The following is an 8,974-nucleotide window of genomic DNA, read 5'->3' on the forward strand; positions in this document are numbered from 1 at the left end:
AATGTGGAAGACGTGGAGAACCTGGAGGCTACCGGCTATCACACAGACATACAAGCACATCGGAATGATGTACACAGTCCCACATTTGCACAGTTGTTCAAACCCGGAAAACTGAGAAGTCAGAAGACAAACAGGATGTTTTCCATCCGTTCGGTAGGACCACTGATGGGGCCAGAAACATATATTGGCACCGGCCCTTGTAACTTCTTTACTTCATGCTATAGACTGAATGTTTGTGTCCCCTCCCAAATTCATACGTTGAAACCTAATCCCCAATGTGTTGGGGCCTTTGGGGAGTGATTAGGTCATGAGAGCAGAACCCTCATGAATGGGATTAGCGCCCTTACAAAAGAGACCCCAGAGAGCTCCCTTATCCCTTCTAGAATGTGATGACACAGAGAAAAGATGGTCATCTGTGAGCTAGGAAGTAGGCCCTCCCCAGACACTGAATCTGCCGGTGCCTTGATCTTGGACTTCCCAGCCTCTGAAACTATGAGAAATAAGTTTGTTGTTATCTAGTCTATGGTATTTTTGTTATAGCAGCCTGAATGGACTAAGACATCTCAGTTACTCATTCAAGAGGCAAAACTTTCAGAAGGGTATATTAGCAGTTTGCCCCCTGACCCTTCTAAGGAAGATTAGAGTATCCTGAAATCAAAACAAATGAAAGCCGGATGATGGGTCTAGGGTAGAGCTAAGCAGGTTTTCAGGGAACCATGTGTACCTGGGACTGCCCAGAATGGGGGTCTGCTGTACCTTTGCCATCCATTTTCCCTCCTCTCCTCTTCTTCTGTCTGCTTCTCTTCACTCTCTTCCTCCTTTTCATAACAGCACCATTTATTAAGTTTAATCATGAAACAGGCTTTTAATACTTACTTTTTCTAATACTCACAACAATCCTGTAAGGTAGGTTTTATTATTCCATTTCACAGGTGAGGAAACTTGGGCTTCCGGGGCTGAGGAACTTGCTCAAGGTCACATAACTAGTGGATTAGTTTCCTACAGCTGCTGTGACAAATGACCACAAACTTAGAGGCTTAAAACAATACAATTATTATCTTACAGTTTTAGAGGTCAGAAGTCTGAAATGGGTCAGCAGGGCTCTCTGTTCCTGGAGGCTCTAGGTGGAGAATCTGTTCCTTGCCTTTTCTAGGTTCTAGGGGCTTCCTGCATTCCCTGGCTCATGGCCTTGCATCACTCTGACCTCTGCTTTCATTGTCTCATCTCTTTCACTGATTCTGGCTCTGCTGCCTCCCTCTTATAAGGACACTTGTGATTACATTGGGCCCATCCTAATAATCCACGATAATATGATAACATCCCCATATTAAGATCCTAACGTAATCATATCTCCAAAGTCCCTTTTGCCATGCAAGGTAACATATTCACAGAGTTTGGGGATTCAGAGGTGAATATCTTTGGGGGGGGGCATTATTCTGCCTACCATAGCTAGTGAGTGGCCAAACCAGGATTCAAACTCAGTTCTGCCTTATTCCTAAATCAGTGATCTTTCTCTAAGTTACACTGACCCTTCAGTTCCTCCTCTCCTTGGAGCAACGCTGGATCCTTGACAGGCATAGCATCCCAGAGAGAAAAGGGTGGCAGAAGACCCTAGGGCTGGACATATGAGGAGGAGGAGTTCCTGGTAAGGGTCCAAGGACCCCTCTCCAAAGCCAGGAAGGAAGAGGGAGACAAGAGACTCCATGGCCTGATCACACTCAGTCAGAGGGAGGGCAGCAAGGGAAGGGGTGGCCTTCAGTTCCAGGCAGGACAAATTGACTGGAGAGGGAGCGGTACCATCCCTGAGGCCTCAGCTGTCCATACACCAAGGCTCAGAGCAGTAGAAGCAACTCGTCTCTCCACCTCTGCTTGGGCAAACTCCCAAAGGCCTCCACAGCTCCTTGCCCTCTGGAGACAAGCTACCTGCCCCCAATCCCTGCTGTGTGACCAAGATCAAGATACTGCTCGGTACCACAATTGCCTCATCTGTAAAATGGGGATACTTGTACTTATTTCATAGAGTTTTCATAAAAATTAAATGAGTTAATATATGGAAAGGGCTCAGAACAGTGCCTGATACAATACAGGTGCCATGTAAATGCTGGGGAGAGGGTGCACTTTGCAGGGGGCAGGGAGAGGCAGTCTTTTGTGTCCTCAGTGTCTAACCTTAGCCTGGCCATAGGTGCCGCAGGAGGTCATGTCTGGGAAGACGTCAACGGGGCTCACGTGGGTCACGAATACTGAACCTACGTGCTGCAGAGCACGTGTGACAGTGCCTCCCTTCTTCTGCCTGGACCCCTGGATTGATCATCTTCTGGAGCAGCCCTATTTGCAGGGACCTCTGGACCTCATCCAGGCCCAACTGCAAGGAGGTTCCCTCTACCTGTGCTCCATACCTGGAGATTTTGGAGACTTCTTGCCAAGACTGGACCACAGGGATTTTCCAGAAGACTCACTTCAAATTGTGCATTTCCTTCTGTCCCTGCCATTTCAGTTACTTGACCAAAGATGGGCTGCTGGGTGTATACATTTGAAACCAGAATCTCAAGTGGGTGGAGAAATCTGGTCTAATTATAAGATTTAAAGTCAAACAAATTGAATGCCAACTTTGCTGCTTACAAGCTTTGAGATTTTGAACATGCCATTTAATTTTCCTGAGCCTTACTCTCATCTGTAAAATGGATGTAATGATAGTCTTACCATTTTTTTTGTATGTGAAGATTATATGATACATGTAAATGTTTCATTTTATGTTATTTTATTTTAATATATGTAAATTTTGGGAGGCCGGATGGCTCAGTTGGTTAGAGCGCGAGCTTTTAACAATAACATTGCCGGTTCGATTCTCACATGGGCCAGTGAACTGCGCCCTCCTCAACTAGATTGAAAAAATGACTTGATTTGGAGCTGAGCTGCGTTCCTCACAACTAGATTGAAAAAAAGCAACGACTTGACATCCTGGAAAAAACACACTGTTCCCCAATATTCCCCAATTTAAAAAAGTTTAAAAAAAAATACATGTAAAGTTTTTAGCACAAGCTTGGAGCAGATGGTAATAAACTGCCAACATATGACAACCATTTCTTCTGGCCTAAGTGGTCAAACTGCATGGTTTTCCCATAGCAATGCCCAGTGATGTGGAGTGACATGCCTTCAGAGTCATCTGTTCCAGCTCTTCAGGGGACCAGAAGGCTCTGTGGGAAGCTAGCAATGTCTGCTCCGTAATACCAGGCCTGGTCCAAGGAGGCCAAAAGGGGGCAGGATTGAATAGATATCTAAGCTCCTAGATTTGGGAGACTCACAAGACAGCAAAGGAGGAAAATCAGGGAACAAAGCCCAGTAAACCTGGAGACCCCATGGACCTTCGAATGTATTGAAGAAGGGCCTGCTTGGAACCCCTGTAGTAGAGACGTCACAACGTCCAGGCCTGACCTTTCCTTGACCTATAGCTTAACAATAGGTCATCCCCCTGTGGCTTGAGCTTGGAATGTCCACTGTCCCAGTTCCCTGCTTTAAAAAATTACCCAGAAACTTATGAGTAATACCCTTAGGCTTACTGATCACAATCTCTAAGGTCTAGCATTCTTTCCTGGCTACTCCTGTCATTATTCCTGGGTTGCTGACGCCAGCCACAGGAGAGCTGCGTTGCTAGAGGGAATGCTCCACGCAGACCCCTGGAGCCATCACGTAGTCTCAGGAGGAACGCCCAGATTTTCCCTTAAATACACCAAGCCGGTCTGAGAATGTTAAGGCAGTTTTTTGAAGGTGTTAACCTGCTGTCTACTCAGATCACTGGTGCTCTGACAACAAATGCTTACCTTATAGCCCCACTCCTGTGTCAGTATATTGGCTGAGTGGCGCGGGTTGCCCTCCAGTTTCAGTATCTGATGGTCCAGGGGTTTGGCCTATGATGATGGTGGAAACCTCTGGCATGGAAAGCGAGAAGCTCCTGCCACATGGAGACATTTCTCAGGTTCTGCAGGAGGTGTTATTGCTGGGGAGGATTTGTGACTTGTGTGAAGTGAGTCTGGTGGAAGATCAGACACCCAAAAGGTCCCTTCCTCCTCCAAACCAGGTCCACAAAGCATGCGAGCGACCATGAGGAAGTGCTCTCAGTGTGCCAGAAGCTTGGTTACAGCACTTAACAAAATTATCCCCTTAATCCTGTCAAATAGGTATTGTTATCTCCCTTTATAAAAGAGGAAACTAGCCTTCCTTCTTCCAAGGAGGAAAGTTTCCAAAAAGGAAAGTTTCCAAAAAGGAAACTTGATGCTTTGCATCAACAGAGGACATCCTGGTGAGGGTCTGAGGACCCCTCCTCTAGACTGAGAAGGAAGAAGTGGGCAGGAGGCTGTGGGCAGGACTGGCCCAGATGACATACTCGACATACAGCAGGGGTCTTTGAGTGGCTTGCAGAGCTTGGCAAGAGACAATCACCATGGAGGGTCAGACAAAGTCTGAGGCCTCACCTGTCAACACTAAGACATAGTAAATATTTATCAAGTGTCTTTGAACCTGAGAACCAGACCCTCCCTCTCCTCTCTGGACCAATGCCCATGGGCTGCTGACAGCTCCTGGCTGGGAGTGGGAACACTGCCTGCAGAAAGTGTGCACCACCATGGGTACACTGGACACAGAGGTGGGGGTCGCATGAAGGAGAAAATTTCCAGGACTCCCAAGACCAGCACTGAGGACTTTAGCCTTTGGGGCTCTTAGGTCCTGTCTTTTTCCAGGCCAAACAATCACTAATCACTTCATCCTGCTGCTTTGGCAACAACAGGATGCATGTGACCCTAGCCTAGCCAATTATCAAGGCCCAATCTCCTGACCACATTGATTGGTCCAAGAGATGAGCATGTGACTTATCCAGTCCAATCAGAGTCTTCTCTTGGGATTTGGTACACTGAAGGAGGTTATGGAAAGAAGAGAGAAGCCCCTTCAGTATTTTTAGTCCACAAAGTTGGGATGAAGTAAGCTGCAATCTGACTGAGAGGAATAAACCTGTCCAACAGCAGGAGACTATATGAATACATCTGGGACTGAATGCAGCCTCCAAAGAGACACATGGGAGAGAGAGATTGGGAACAAAGCCCTGGTGGTCCCAGCACCAGGGAGATCCTGTGGGCGTGTTGCATGACCTGTGGTGGTTGCCACTAAGGATGTTAAATACCTTACTTGTCCCCACTCCAATTCACTGCACACTGCAGCACCAATGATGTATGATGTGAACGGCACCCCCTGGAGATGAGCACATTCCACACAACCACATGTGGTAGCCCTGATCATAGATGAGGAGCTAAGGCTCAGAGGTGAAAGGACTTGACAGAGGTTGCACAGGCAAAGCCTCCAGACTCCAGAGAACAGGCTCTGATGGCACCACTGCTTCCTCACTCACCCCTAAGGCATTGCACAGACCAGAGGAGAGCCAGCACTCAGCACTCCAGCTAACCCACATGAGCCTGGGAACTGTTATTCTGTGTAGCGCGCCTGTATCCAGGCAACTTCGTGGGTTCCCTAATTGGTTCAGCCTCAGAAGCCCTGGTCTCCTGTGGGCGAATTCATCCTCCAGGTGAAAGATTAGCATATGGGGAAGGTTTAGTGACACCTGTGGCTTTTGTCTGACCAGCAACGTTCGCCTTTCTTCTGGTAACAGGATCCCAAGTATGCTTTGGAGAGCTATTGTCCTCCATGGAATACAATTTTTGTGGGGCTGTGCATCAAACTGTCTCATCTTCCCTGGTCAGGAGGTGGACATATGACTACAGATAGGTTTGGGGGACCCAATTGTTTCTTGGGCCTAGCTGTTCAGATTTTCATCTAATTTTCTGTGCAGCTTTGGTAGCAGGCATGGTCAGTGCCCCACACACATTTCCTTGGCACTCACCATTCCTGGCATACCTGTACTTCCATCCTCCATTCCTGCGATCCTTTGACTAAGGGTTTTCTCTGGGTGCCCAGGGACACGAGAGAGGCAGGTCAGTAGCGCCAGGGAGATAAGGTCCACCCTCCAGCAGCCCTCAGTCAGTGGCTGATGGGAGTTGGAGGATATATACCCAGCTCCCTCACCCCTCAGTGGGCAGAGCTGAGGTGTGTTCCACACAGTGTCCCCCCTATCCCTAGTGGGACTGAAGCCCGGTTTCCCACAATGGTAACCTCAGTGATGCACCCTATTGGTTCCTTTCCCTTCCCTGCCTCACTTATCCTCATTGCCCTACCAGTGCTTCCTGGGATCACTCCCCAGAAAATCACTTGGGATTTAGTATCTCTGTGTCTGCTCTTGAGTGAGTCCAACCTAAGACAACTACATACTCTTCTGGAAAATTCCTAGTCTGCTTAAGCTGGCAAAACTCTGTTTTTGTTGTTTGCAACCCATGGACCCTCTCAGAATTAATAGAGGTCTGAGGTGGTGTTACATTGAGCCTGACCACAATAACCTACGGTCTTCTTTCTAAAGACCATCAGAGCTCTGGAAGGGGAGAAAGAGGGTCTCATGAGCCTTTGTTAAGCTCTTTCATATGTAAGCTTAGAGGACTTGAGCTCTGAGCTACGCCTGTGAACGGAACTGCTTGGATGGCACATGGCTCCAGAACACCAGGTCTCTTGTGACCCCAGGTCACTCACAGGGTGACGAATAGCCTAAAAATTCCCCTTGGTGATCAAGCCAAGATTCCACGCACCGAGAGACAAGTCAGGAACTGAAGCTGCTGTCTGTGAGCTCTGTAGAGAGGCTTGGGAAGGCTTTTGGAGTGAAGTACCATACCTAGGTCTTGGAGGAAATGCTGGACACTGGGAGGCCCAGCCGGATGGGCTCAGCTAGAAAAAGGTGTTCCTTTGAGTAGAGTGTCACCTCTGTTGACATATGGACAAAGCATAAGGTAATCAGTGGCTGGACCCACTGGGCCAACTGAAGTCTAACCTAGACCTCAGAGCTCTCTGACACCCTCATGTCCAGCTGACGGAGAATCTGGAGTTGGGCTCCTTGCTGTCCTGATGTTGCATTCAGTTCTAGATGTAGTTATATGGTCACATATGTGTGCCAGGCTCTGTGCAGGGCACTGGGGATATGAGGTGGATCAAATGTCCTCTCACTCCTCTCTCTAAGGAAATATGAAAGATATTCACATAAGCAAGAAAAAGACATGGAACATTGTAGGTGCTGCTGGGATAAATGTCTGTACAGATGAGGCGACCACACTGGGAATGGCTGAGGTCCCAGGAAAAGCACCCAAGGGAGGTGATAGAGGGGCATGCCGGGCAGAGGGTGCAGCATGAGCAAAGGCCTGGAGGCAGAAAAGCCTAGTGGGTGGTTCCGTCTGACGGAATAGACAGTTAAGTGTCCAGAGACGAAGGTAGAGAGGCCAGCAAAGACCCAGTCATGGAGGAATGTGTATGCCAGGTGTGGGGACAGAGCCCGAAGTGCAGTTTCCAGGCTCTCGGCCTCACATGGAAAGGTGCTGGCTTGGGTAGTAAATGGCCATCAACTGTGATTGGATGGCCATCAGCTGTGGCTAGTTGGCCGTCAGCTGTAACCAGTGAGCCATGGGCCACTAATATAACTGCCATGGCTATGCTAGCAGATGATGGTGGCTGAGCTAGCAAGCGCGGATTGCAGTTAGCACGGTGGATTGCAGTTAGCAAGTGGGGTTGGTTGGTTGGCAGAGAAGCGGACGGCAGGTTGCAGATCGTGTGGATCCTGTTTCTTGTGTCTCCAACCCAGCCACCAGTGAGACTATAGCGGTATGACTCCCCTGTCTATGGCTCCGTGGGTGTTCCTTTTTGGCCTCACCATGTCCTGCGTTCTTATGTGTGGAGCAGGAACTGAGACCCCGCATGACACCCTGCATGACACCATGGAGTTTGGTTTTCATCCTTTAGTCAATAGAGATTGAATAATTTTAATTGAATTTAGCAATAATAATTGAATAACATTAAGCAGAGGGATCACGTGGTCATTTTGGCATTTCAGAAAGATTGCTCTGGAAGCAGAACGGAGGATGAATTGCAGGTGGTGAGATCTTAGGCAGGGAGATAATGAGTAATGAAGGCAAAAGGTCACGGAGGCCAAACGAGAGCAATGATTGAGGAAATGCAGAGGAGGCAATGCGGAGGAAGTGAAATCAGAAAGACCTGATTCCCTGAATGTAAAGGTAAGGGAGAAGTGTGGGGTGACGTCCAGGTCTGCTTAGGGCACCTGGGCAACACTGGGAGGTAGGGCATCTCTGGGTGGGGAGGAGATGGGACATAATGAGTGAGTGGTCCATGAATATCTCCCTCGTTGTTTCTAGCACTGCTCTAACCACAGCATTTTATAAAAACCTGCTTCTGTCCATGTGTCCATTCCACTTCCCCGCCACTTATGAGCTGTAAGCTCCTGGAGCTTACGGGTCTGTTTCTCACTCATCTCTGTGGTGCCAGAACCTGACAATGACTGGTGCCCAGGAGTAGGTGCTCCATTGAATGGCAGGGTGGGTGCCAACATGGAGGAATAACTTTAGCCCATTTCTACCACTGAATCCTCCTTGGAGCCATATCCCAAACAGGTAGATGAAATCTCCCCGTGAAGGAGTAGAGGGGTGCCCTTTCCTCCTACTGCCATTGTGTGGGGGCCCTGCAGCTTTGGACCAGGCATAATGAGGAAGTGGCCAGACCTGGGACACAGAGTCAGGTGGCTTTGGACAGGCTTTGGAACTGGCTGTTCCCGGACCATGCCACCCTAAACCCATGCCTCCTGGGTTTCTCAGCTGGTAGACAGGGAGGTGGGAGCACCTGAGGCTGGAGGAAGGGTGGAACAGGATGTGGGCTGAAGGGCCAGGGCTAGTCCCGGGGCCAGCTGGCCATGCTGTCTGTGCCATCTGGCAGACCCAGGCCTGCTTGAGCTCAGCTCATCCACCATAAGTCAAACTGTCCTCTCCATGCATCAGCCGGGCCTGTGATTCAGACCTAATGGATCCTGCATTGTCGTCATCAAGGAGGG

Source organism: Rhinolophus ferrumequinum, chromosome 12 (assembly GCF_004115265.2).
Source record: "Rhinolophus ferrumequinum isolate MPI-CBG mRhiFer1 chromosome 12, mRhiFer1_v1.p, whole genome shotgun sequence".
Taxonomy (NCBI): Eukaryota; Metazoa; Chordata; class Mammalia; order Chiroptera; family Rhinolophidae; genus Rhinolophus; species Rhinolophus ferrumequinum.